We start from the raw sequence: 13,313 nt of genomic DNA on the forward strand, positions 1-13,313 counted from the left end.
GATCTGCTAGCTCCGAGGAAGGAACATCACAGAAGGGTGTGGTGAAGTAAAGATGCTTAATTCATGGTGGTCAGAAAACAGCAGGGAAACAGTGCCAGAGAGGAAAGGATCATGGAGCAGATATAGTGCCCCAGGGCAGACCCCCATATCTCACCTATCCAGACACATCCAGAAATGGGTTTTCCTAGTCCCCTGGGTGATTCTCAAGCCGGACAAATTCACACACATCTTAAGTGTCATAGTAATGTACATAATATTATTGTACTACATATGCCATCTCCTCAAATAATACTGTTGTACATGATTCACATTTCAACAAACCAGGTAAGTGCAAGTTAATTCAGCCTTTGGCACTCAAGAAATGCCTGTGATCCTTCAGGATGGCTCTTGGAACTAAGTTATTAAGTTGTATCTGTGGCTTATGTCTAATGCTGATGTGGCAAGTTTGTAGTCACGTTACTAATACTGTATGTAGAATGGAGAAAACACCCCACAGGTCTGTAGTTTTATAACAGATTAGAAAGTAAAGCAAAAGCAGACATTTCAAAAGAATGGAACTGGTCTTGTGCGTGTCCTCGCTTTAGGTCCTTTAGTGCTAATATTATGTTTTACTGAGAAAACTTGGGTCACAGCTGGACAGTTTTGGATATTTTATAATTTTTATTTTATCTATTTGCATAAATGACTAGCTTCTGCATTGCTAATTAGGAGATAGTATATTAGTTTCATTCACAATTAATTTCACAAATTTTCAGAAATGGGATTCTGTGCGTAGTTTTAGATCACTGAGAAGACGGTGGTTATTTGGAATAAATGAGTTAAAATTAGTATGATCAGAAGAAGTTGGCTATTTTCTTCTACATAATCCTTTAAAAATTAATGTCTATTTCTCTCTCATAGATCTTAGGCATAAAGTATACAAAGTGTGTGATGCAAACACATTAAAAGAAAATTTGGAAGGCAATTTGGACATATTAGCAGGAAAATTTGGAGGCATCTTCCCATTTGGTAGCATTTTCTATGAAATCATTTAAAAACCTGATGCATGAATTTTGGATCTCAGTGATACCAAATGGAAACAACTTGTTTCAGTTTTCCAATATTGCACTGATAAATTTCCATTTTTAGATCTTATTCTGGTGATGGTGTCGTGTGACTGCACAGAACAGTACCCTTGAGAGTCTAAAAAAAGTTTGAAATTAATATGGTTGTCTGAGGAGGTCTTCATATGCATTCTTTATAGTAGCAATATTCGGGGATCATCTTCTGTGATCATTGCAGAAGATATAAACATACACTTTATACTTTGTTAAGGCTCATATGGCATGGCTTATAAGAGCACAAAATTACCCCTGAATAGTCTTTGAACATGGTCCCAAACCGAGCTGTACCCATTAGTACATATATTTCATAATAACCATCCTTCCTGAGATGGTTCTTTCAGATAAGTGTAGTGTATTTTATTTTTTGTAGCCATGTAGCTGCGCTAGTTACATAATTATCTGCCGTGGCTGCAGCTCTTTCATGTTGCCAGCTAGCTTCAGGATTTGGTAGACATTGCTTGCCCTCTGCCATGTCGTCTTCTATATTTAATTCAATTTCACAAACATTTATAGAAAGCATATTTAAAATATTAGAAACACAGAGTGAAACAAAAAAAAAAGTAGAGGAGGAGCAGATAATTTGGTGTCTTCTGCACAGATAACTGCAGACGAATGCCTTCAACTGAATTCATTCAAATTTGTTTCTGTGTGTTGCCACTTTCCAAGATTTTGTTTGTTTATTTTGTAAAGCTAGTTTGAGTATTTTTGGTGAGTTGCTAGCATGTCTATGAGGAAATGATAGTAAATTTATAAGATGTTTGCTTTGTGGCTTTGGCTCTTTAATCAGCATGCGCTGGCTTTCTTTTTATCCACTCATGATGCTATCTTATTTAGCTAACTGTTTATTTTATACTTCAACTTGACCCCAGAATCTAAAGAATCTCAGTCCTCCTTATACTGGTTCTTAGGCCCTGTTACTGAAAAATCTCCTTGCTGGTCACACTGGCTGCCAATGACAGTATCATTTAGAAGATCACGGGGCTTTGTTACTGACCCAGCATGCCCTGGGACTCTGATGTGCCAAGCCCTATCCTGTCCAGGCCTGACACTTTGTATTCCCTCTGCACTCACAAATGTGACTTGGAAATTGGTGTTTCTGCATACTCATATGTGTGAATACAGTGCCACCAACACATGTGCATATCATCATCTTTAGGTGATTGGATCTGCTCTTTAGTTTTGAGAAGTTGCTTCATGAAGATTTTCTGAGAAACATTGTGTGCGGCAGAATAACATACGGGTTCTGTCCCTTTTGCTGCCAGTTCTTAGGCCGTGCTGCAGTGTTGCTCTCCTTAAGAGGCAGCGATGCCATGCAGCGCGATGGACCAGCTGAACACAAGGGTTAGAAGAAAGTGGTTTCCCTAGCGACAATAACCACAGAAGGGGAGCCACAATACATCCACTACTCTTGTCCTTTTTCCTTAGGGTTCAATAACGCAGACAGAGCATCTGAATGCTAAGTAGCTGATTCTGATTCATTTTCTAGGGGATGGAATTATAGCAAACAATTACTGTCCAGAAAGAATTGGGACTTGTGACGAGTGGGCAGGGGACACTGACATGTGTAGGTGCCGCCAAAGTCGTCCCTGACTGTGAGGATGTTGCTGCATGTGCAGCTCTCATTAGATGACGTTGGGGAGTCGTGACTTCACTCCATGACAAAAGAGGAAAGAAGTCGCACGTGCCCAGATCTTATAAACTTTTTATTCATTTGTGTTAATAAGAGAAGAATGGTGAGGTTTATTCTGGGAACTTGCTCCTGGATTTACCATATACTGATGAGTTTAAGTCTCATAGTGCCTTTCTGTCCTGCCCTTCTCCTGACCCCCGTCCTCGTTGTCCAAAGTCTACTGTCTTGTTTACTTGCATACCACTTTTATTTTGTTCATTAATTTCTTAATTATTTTGTAGGTTTCACATAGAAAAGAAAGCATGCACCATTTAACTTTCCCAGGGTAGAATGCCAGATTTTAAAAAATTATAAGAAAAAAAATCTCATTGAATCTTTAATTCTTTATTCTTTCTTTTCCAATAGCTAAAAAGTAATCTCTAGATTATGATGTAAGAGTTATGATCAAAAGCTACGGTGATGTAGTTGCTTATATTGCAGATTCCAGCATACAGAGTTAGTCCAGGTGAAAATTCTACACATTAACTGCCATTTTCTGAAGACAGAAATGTGTAATACAATGACCAAGCTTGAATACCTGTCATTTTGGTCTTCTAAATGTGTACCATCTCTGATGTCATATCAATTATTGCTATAATCTCTTTAAAATAATTTTTTAAATAAAGGTAAGAAAAGAAAAAAAAGAGAAACAAGAACAAAAATTTAAGGTTTCTTGAAAGCCAGTGGTAGTATTCAATAATGTTCAATCTTACAGAACTATATCCATTAATCCGAGCAACAGATTTGATGATAAAAATAGATAACATAGCAACAATTTTTAATTAGCTATTCTTATTTAGAAAATTTGTAATGTATGTATTGCTGTATGTTACTGTTTCTGTCTTTGTTTCTGATTTTTATTCTTGCTTTTGTTTTTACTCTTCAAAATAAAATAAAAGTAAAAAAAGCTACAATGAATGTTTCAATAAAAATTTATTAAAATAAAAGACAGTATCTCAGTTACTTTTCTTGCCTTGCTGGGACAAAATACCCAACATCCAGAATTAAGGAAGAAAAGGTTTAGTTAGCGCAGTTTGTGGAGGTTTCAGTCCATACTTGGCTGGCGTCAAGGCAGAATGGCACATGACAGAGAGCAGCAGTTCACGGTGGTGGAAAACATCAGAACAGCCAGAGCAAATCAGCAGAAGCAGCAGCAGAACAGCAGAGGCAAGCGTCTCTTCATTCCTCACACTACGTCCAGGCTATCTGCCCCGGTGCCCGTGTAGCTCTCACACCCATAATCCCAGCAGCTCTTACACCCACAACCCCAGCGTTAGACCATGAATTAATCACAAACTCTAGAAGGCCGCCCCAAGACTGCATGAGGCTTTGGGGAAACAACTTAGACACGAGCCGTAGCAGACACACTGCCACCACCACTCCTCAGAAGACTCCTCCTGCCTGGAGCACACTTGTCCCACTGTTTTTGCCACTTCCTGAAGCAGCTCTGGAGTCCTCTTTTGCGGGTGCCTTTAGTTTAGCTGCTGCAGCTACCTTCTTGTGCTGGCTCCACTGAAAACGTTTACTTTCGAGGTCATTTTGACTTTGGGGGAGAGCCTGAGTCCCATGGTGCCACATGTGAGGAGGAGCCCACACTTTATGCTTTTACATTCCTTTCATTTTTCCACTGGGTGACACTCAGCAACAACGTTTGCCAAAGTTTGGACTCATCTCCTAAAAGCACTCATGAAAGAGGACTAGCAGAGTAATAGGGACAAGGGGATAGGTGTGTTTTCAGCAAGCAGGAGTATTTAGAAGCAGATATTTGGCAATTATTTGATTTTTACTTTTAAATTTTAAATTTAAAACTTTTAAATTTTATCCTTCATCATATATTGGGTTTAATATCATCTGGTACCAAAGGCAAGAATGTCATTCTAAGTGAATAGCTGAATTCTAGTTCTTTAGTGATTCTAAAACTTAAGTCGCCTCTGAATCCTTTACGCATTTTATTATTGTCTTTGACATGACAGTTGAACTTTTGTACAGGATTATTAGTCGTTAACTGGGAAGTGGGCTGCTGAATGTGGCTTTCTGTATTTGCTCATCAGCCCTTTAAAGCATTTACAGTATCCCACCCGATAAAATAAGATAGAAGTTTGGTAAATGAGTATCATGTATGGTCCAAGTAAAAAAGCCTGCCTGGAAACAACTATTTATAAAAGAAAAAAAAATCTCTTAGCAAGCTAGCACCTCTCAAATACTGATCCATCTTCAAAAGTGCAGTCATAACCCATGGCTTTATGTCTTAAGAAAATCGAGACAAGCATTCCATTTGGAGATTCTGTTCCTTATCATTTAGGCAGCCTATGAGTCACTAAACTAGAAATTTCTGAGAATCCATTCTTCATAGATTGGATTTGAACAGGTCCAAATGCTGTTTCTTAAGTGTTTCATTATGTTCAGAAGCCAGATTCATTTACTTATTCATTATTTTCTGTTCTGATTTACACTACAAGCTATGCGGGACAGTTTATACGAACAGCACCACCACCCTACCGCAAGCTCCTATCCATTTTCTCACTTTTGAATTTTAGGCTATATGATTAACAACCTGGTATGGAATAGATTTCAAACTAACTGGATGTCTACATACGTGGGGACTAAAACAGTTTGTGAGACAGACAGGCAAAGAGTTGCTGGTAGCTACTGGCGCACAATCATTTGCTTCTCTGACTTTGGTCCCTTTAAATATTTCAGCATTCCCATTACATCCTCCACATGCACACTAGCATTCTTAGATGCAGTACAAACTCAAAGATGAATTCGAACTCACATTCAAGGATTCATCATGGAATTTATGGGACATTTTCCAAGATAGTTACTGTGGAAGTTTCAGAACTTTGAGCCACTTATGGAAAGAAAAAGGTGTTTTCAGGAGTGGCATCAGGAGAAAGTACAACAGCTTCCCAGGGGAAGCAGCATTGAGCTATTTCTTGACGAATGAGATGGATTTACTCTCACACACACAAAAAAAGTGAGGACATTGAAGTAAAGAAAATACTAACTAAAGAAAAGCTCTCCAGGGCTGGCCAAATAACTCAGCAGATTAAAGCTCCTGCAAGTAGGCGCAGAGGCTGGGGTTTGATCCCTGGGCCTGCCGTGCCAGGGCACACTGAGACTGCAAAGGAGACTGGGCGTGGTGGCACGCGCCTGTAATCCCAGCTCTTGGGAGGCTGTAAACAGGCAGATCACCATGAGTCTGATTTAGTGCTGAGACCCTGAACACCCTGTAGACCCTTCCCTAAGAACACAGAAAATAAAAATTAAAAATACAATAAATAAATAAAAGAAATCTCTTCAGAGGACACAGGAAAAATTTGAATCAGTAACACTGTCAATGAATTGTATAAAGATTTTCTTCTAGGTGGAAGGAATTTTTGCATTAATTATGGCAACTTGTCCAGCTTTCCAGCATCAGTTCAGATCCCACTATTTCAACTCTTGATCATACGAGATAGCTCAGTGGTCTAAAGCACCTCTTAGGCAGGCTTAAGCAAGCACTCAGAGCTCGCGGTTCAATCCCCAGCACCATATGCTACACCAACCCTGCCTCCAGGGTGGGCTGAGCCGGCTGCAAAAACAAAGCCAAAAAACAAAGCAAATCGTATTTTCAAACCACAAGTGTGCTTCTGCTTCTCAATCTTCACGTTATGAGCAGAGGGTCAGAGTCACTAATTTATCTCTTGCTTTTGTCAATATCAGTATTCCTGGCATTAAATTTAAACAAAGTAAAACTTGAAATTATTTATATCAAATAGAAAAGAGGTATTAGTTAATACAGTATCATCATAATTTGTTGTTCTTACCATTAAAACGTTAAAAAAAGATTTTGTGTTTTCTATCTGATATTCTATTTGTGCATTCTCTATGTTAGACTATAGACACTTTTCTTTTTTGTTTCTTGTATGACTTAGAGTGTTAGTTTGGACTTGTTTTATCCCTTTCCCCAAATGTGATGAGTATTGAACAGATTTTGTCCTAGTCATTCTAAGCTTGACGTTCTGTGATGGATAGCATTCATCCTTTGCGCTTGTACTGAATTAAGCCTGGGCAGCTGCTGGCTGTGTACTGATTTCCTTTTAATTTGTCTTCTTTGTTGATAGTATTTCCCAAATGGTTGGGGCTCTTCTTTGATGTCCCAGTAATACCATTTATCCTAAAATAACATACTTTCAATAGAGGAAGGCACTCCTTAATAAGACCCTGTGAACAGCATGGACCTTGCTGTTAGACTGATAAAATACGTGTGGGCAGTAAGCACCTTCTGTTCCCCGTTTCTTCCTCTCAGCATACATCTGATCTAAGTTGGCAGCTATGGGAGTTTCTATGAATACCGCTGCCCTACCTCACATCACTATCTGTTCTTTCACTTTTATATTTTAGAATTTTTGCAAGCAAAGCGCCATCTATTAAGGAGCAGGATGTTATATGATTGTAGGAAGGTTAATGGGCTTGGGAGCCCCCTAACCTACATGTACACACACATTCTCTTGTTGATAGAATTTTGCTATTATCAACTTATTAGCTACTATTAATTGTTGTTAAGTATTTATTATTAGCTATTAATTATTAACTGTGCTACTCTTATTCACATGTCTTTCACATCTGTAAGAGAGACACTGCACACGATTGTGGGGAATGTGATTATAAGTCATAAACTCTTCCAAAGTGATGGTGTCAATTTATGTTTCTATCAACAGTGTTTAAGAGTCCTCCGTGATCTGTATTGTAGTCAAGCATGATATTTTCAGGACTGTAAATGCTAATAGGATATCAAATTATATTTTGAATTTACATTTTTCAGACAACAAATAATTGCAAGTGAGCCTCTTTTCTTATGTTTGTGGACCATTCATATTTCTCATCTTTGACACGCTGCCTTCTTTTCTTTCTTCTAACTTTTTGGGGCACATTTTTCTACCAAATAATTTGTTTTTCTTTTTCCCTTGATAAGGGTTTTCCTCATCTGCACACTGATCTGCATATTTAGCCTATATTTGTTACATCTTTTCACAGTTAGTAGTACTGTTTTGTTTTGTTTATGTGTCTTTTGATGAACAGGAATGACCTCCACTGCAGAGGTGAAAGCTTTTCAGTGGTGTAACAGAAGACAGAGGGTAGAAGAAAGAAAAGTAAGTGAGGTTCTTGTAATGATAGACACAGTAACGTCTCTCCTAAGTTTGAGTCATTTATAGGAAGGATGAATGTGAAATTTAAAAATATCTATCCTTTATTTTAGTATCTTTATGTTTTAAAGAAGACTTTTGCTGCTGTGTACTTTACTCCCCTTATCTTGTCAAACATGGATATAAGACAGACAAACGAGAGGACACTCCAGTAAACAAAAGAGCTAGGAGTAAGCTATGGCTGCAGTTCAGGTTGGATTTGTGGGCAGGTAGACTTGTAACAAAATAAAAATGACAAAAGCACATACTTTTTAATAGAAGTCTATCAGTGTGGAGACTGTTGGGACTGTTTTTACTTGTTGAATGTATTGAAATGTGAAGTTCTAGAATGTGATGCAAAAGAATTGGTTTTAAAAATTTTATTCTTTCTGCCCATGCCAAGCAGAAGGTTAAACCTAAAGATAATTTCTTTTATCACGTTCCTAGCATAAGAGGATTTCTTCTTTTAAAGCTTATCACTTTATTTCAGTGTGGAAAACATAAGTGATAAAATATTTCTCTTTGGATAAACAAGTTGAACTTCTTCACCTCCCACTAGCATGGCCAGTTTTGCTTGGCTACTGACAGATAATGGTTTGAGGATACATAAAAGAGGAACCCAAAATGCATGTATTTAGCTACACTAGACTTCTTTTATAGTTGATAAAATGTTATAAAATTCACAAGCTATGATCCATAGATTTATGACTTGAGGTTTTATAACTTTACTTTCACTTGTGGTAAAAAAGACAATAGCTATAATAATTTGTCTTAGAGATGGCTTTTCATTCTTTTGCAAAGATGTTCCATCTACTACATAGGCTATAATACTTGGCTGTCAAGAAATTATTTTTCAGAATATCTTCTAAAGCACCTCTTCCTTTTATAAATATACATCAATGGCTTGGAGCTCTGAAGGGATGCCTTTTCTTTCTTACATCGAAATTATACTACAGTAGCTAGTGAACTGTCAATTTCTTACATGGGTGAAGTAATGTTGCAGTTGCTTCTTAATTTGTTGTATCCCTAAGGCTTCAATTTATTTAATATTGCTGTTATATTGTGAGATAGATAAAAAACTACAACATAAGGAGATTTTCATGGACAAATTCATAATAAGAGACAAAAAGGGAACATTAGTGGTGAGAATTTATTTTAAATAAAATTGTAGTGGTTATTATAGAAAAATTTAAAGTGGTTTTATAAGACCACATTTACATTTTTAATCTCACAAATTAAAACTCTCTCTATATATATTATATATAATTATATATAAAAATTATGAATATATAATTTTTAAGTGCACAAGTTGATGAGTTTTGGCCAATGTATACATTTTTGTAGTCATCATGACCATAACATAGAAGGTGGCTAATATCCCAAAAGCTTCCCAGGGTGGGTGAGTCCCCACCCTGCTCTCTGGCAGCAGATAACCTGCGATCCTTTCATCGTTATAGATTAGATTTATCTTTTTTAGAACTTTAAATGAATCTAAAAGTATACACTCTTTTGCATCTGAACTCTATCATGTATCAGATTTGCGATGTTTACTCAGGTTGCTGAATACACAAGAAACTATCTCTTCCTTTTCTTTGCTAGTATTCCACTGTACGGATACCATAATCTGTTTAGTCATTTTCCTGCTGCTGATGGCAAATCATCCTGGGCTGGGGCTACTGTACATTGATCTGGTATAAGACTCATGACTAATATTTTGTCTGGATCTGTTTTTATTGCTCTTGAGTAAATGGTTAAGAAGAGAATTGCTGAGTTAGATAATAAATATACATTTAATTTTATAAGAAAATGTCATGGGACAGCCAAATAACTCAGCAGATTAAAGCGCTTGCAAGCAGGTGCAGAGGCCAAGGGTTTGAGACAGCAATTGAGACTGGGCGGGGTCGTGCATACCTGTATTCCCAGCGCTTGGGAGGCTGTAAACACGCAAATCACTACGATTCTGATCTAGTCATGAGACACTGAACACCCTGTAGACTATTCCCTAAATAAAAAAAAGCAAGAAAATATCAAGTTGTTTAGTACTATGGTTATAACATTGTACAGCCCACCAGCAATGTACAAGAATTCCAATTGCTAAATATTCTTATTGGCATTTATTATTTAAAATGTTTAAATATTTTGCTCACCCTAATGGATTTGTATTTTGTGTTTTCAACTTGCATTTCACCAATACTATAACTAAGATATTGAATAACTCTTCATTTCTCTACTTATCGTCTGTCTCCTTTGGTGACTTTGGGTTAAAATCTTGGCCTAAATTTAATTGAGTCTTTTGTATGCCAGTTAAGATTCGTTTTAAAAAATTCTGTAAGGACTGGATACTTAGCGACTATTCTGTGAAGACTTACAGAGTGCAGTGTCTCTGTTTGGCTAAGCCTTTTCCAAAGGCCCGCCCATGCGGCTTGGTCTCGAGCCCAAGGAGCCCTGAGAGGAGCAGAACCTTCAAGAGGAGCGGCCTCATTGGAAGGGTTCTGACTACGCGGAGAGGAGGCTTGGGGTGTGGTGAGCCCCCAGTGGGCCTCCCGCTGTGTGAGCTGGGCAGTCTCCTCGCCCGCCCGATGCTCTCACCATGGTGCACAGCCTGCTGAGGTCCCCAGCACCGTGTGGACAGCTCCCTGCGGCCTGAAATGTCAGAATCGTGAGCCCCAGTAATTTTTTACTCTTTTCAGGTTGATTTTTTTCAGCCTAATTGTTACCATCATTACAATGCTCAGAACAAAGAGTGGGTCCAAGGAAACTCCAACTTCATGGCTTTGTTTTTATTTGCATAATATTTACTTGCAGTACTATAGCGTATAAGGGAACATAAATTATAGCACTGTATAGTACAATCAACAAAAATTACAGCACTTCCCGTATGAACAAGGTGTACTGTGCCAAAAAAGTCACTGTGGGTCTATAAATAAGATGCATAGAACTGTACAAAAAGGACAAATCATAAGTTTGGGTGCCTGGCTGTAACTCCAAAGAATTGTTAAATGATGTCATTAAATGAAAAATATCTGATCCAGGAAACAACAATCAAGAAAAAGAAGAAAGAAAGGCAGAGAAATATAGGAAACAAAAGCAAGACAAGGAATAAAATAAAACAGGCAGGGGGAGAAAAAATAGGAACCCCCCAAAAAATTGAAGGAAAGAAATAATGAATTAACAAATTTTAAAAACATGGAATAAAAATAATTTATATACATTTTCAATGAGTTTCATTTCCAGGACCTGCAGTTGTGGAATCACACTTACCTCCACCTAGCTTTGGGCCCTGTGAGTTTAGGAATTGCCCTCCTTGAACCAGAGAGGTCTCTGTCCGCTCTCCCCAGAGTGTGGTAAGCATCCCAGCCACGGCGAATCTTGGGTCATGCTGGTAGACAAGAAAAACAATCAGTTCTCTGCGCTCTGCTGGGTAGAGGCTGCAGGCAGGGTCCTAGCAGACTGCTGGACTTGATGTGACCATGCTCTGGGTGTGTTTTCTTCCTGTGGGAGGACCACAGGAGGGAGGGCCAGGTCCTTCTCAGCCGGGGTGTGTGTCTCTCTCTCAGTCACACTGGGAGAAAGATACTGGAATCCTGAGTCTGCTGGCCAGGACGGTCCTTTCTCTCCCCGGGTCTGCTGGCCCTTCAGGATAGCCTTCTTTCCCCAAGCCTTTGCCTTGTCCAGAGTCATGTTGCTCGGTTACTCTCTGCCCCTGGGGCATTGTGCCAAGGAAATCAGAATGTAGAACTTGAGGTTTGAGGATGGCATGCTGGAATTTGCCTGGGGTGTTTGTTCCAGCCACGTACAGCCTATTATTAAATTCAAAATAATTCACGATTTTTTTCTAGTAATTTCTTGTTCAATCCATAGATTTTGTAGAAGTGGATTGTGGATTTTCAATAATTTGGTATTCCCCAGATAGTCTTCTGTTAACTGAATAACTCTACTATAGTCTCCAAGCACACTGCCCGATTTCTTGCTGCTGTCAATTGACTCACCGTATGACTTATTTTGATAAATGCTCCATGTATATTTGACAGAAATGTGGGTCCTATGGTTTTTTGGTGTAGTATTATTTTTTTTAAGTCAACAAACAGTACAATTTGTATCTACATTATGACTTTTATTCTGTCTTCTTGCTTTTATCAATTACTATGAAAGGAGTGGAAAATAGCCTAGTACATTTGCAGATTTGTTTATTTTTACTTTCAGTTCCATTAGTTTTGGCTTATGTACCCCAAAGTTCCTAAGTAAGTGTCTGCCTATTTAGGATGCTTTGTCATCTCTGATTGAACTAGTTTGTCACTGACAAATATTCCTCTGTGTCACCAGCAGAATTCCTTGTTCCTTGCCTGATCATAACAGTGTTACTTCAACTTTCATATACTTTGTATTTTACAATATATTTTTATACTCCTTTATTTTAAACTATTTGTGTCTTTATATTTAAAGACAGTCTGATCTAGTAGTGAAACCCTGAGCACCCCGTGAACCCTTCCCTAAATACAAAAGAAAAAAACAAAAAGAAAATGCATGTTTCTTTTTAAACTGAAGGAAATTAAATCTTGTTTGCTTTGTTTATTTATTCATGTTTTAATCTTCGTATTTATTTATTTAGCACAGGCTCTCGCTATGCGGCTCAGACTCGTGGTGATCCTCCTGTGGTCAGCCTTGTAGTGATCAGCCTCTCCAGGCCGGATTACAGGTGTGCGCCTCCACTCCGGGTTTGGATCTTGTTTATTTTCAGTATGGTAATCTGGCCTATTTTAATGTGCCTAAAACTTTCACGCTTACTGAAATTGCTGGTATGTTTTAATTTAAATCTACTATCTTGATATTTGTTGTCTATTTGACCCATTTTATGGTTCAATTTCTAAAGTTCTGGCCCATTTTATGGTTCAATTTCTATATTTTTTGCTTTTGAATTCAGTGTTTTCAAGTATTTTATCTTTTCCTCTATCACTGGCTTATTAGCTACACAATTCCATTTTCTAAGTGTTGTTTTAAGGTTTGTAACATCTAGTTTTCACTTGTCACACTACGTTCAAATCTAATGCCACTTCATTTGTATACAAACCCTAAAATAGTATATTTTATTCTCTTTTGCCCTTTCAATTATTATTACATGTTTTGCTTCTAAACAAACATGTCAAACCCCCATAATACATGTCAAACAATCAATCATCGCTTAAAGAAACAAAATAATAAAAATGTTTTTCATATTTACTTATATGTTTAACGTTTTGCAAATCTATTTTTATGTGTAAATCTGTGTTTTCCTTTAACATTTCATACATTTTTAATACCAAATGTTTCAGCTTTCATTTATTTGAAAAGGCTTCATTTCACCTTAAACATTTTAAAAAACTTTATCAAGGTACA

Source organism: Octodon degus, unplaced genomic scaffold (assembly GCF_000260255.1).
Source record: "Octodon degus isolate 3935 unplaced genomic scaffold, OctDeg1.0 scaffold00129, whole genome shotgun sequence".
In the NCBI taxonomy this organism is placed as follows: Eukaryota; Metazoa; Chordata; class Mammalia; order Rodentia; family Octodontidae; genus Octodon; species Octodon degus.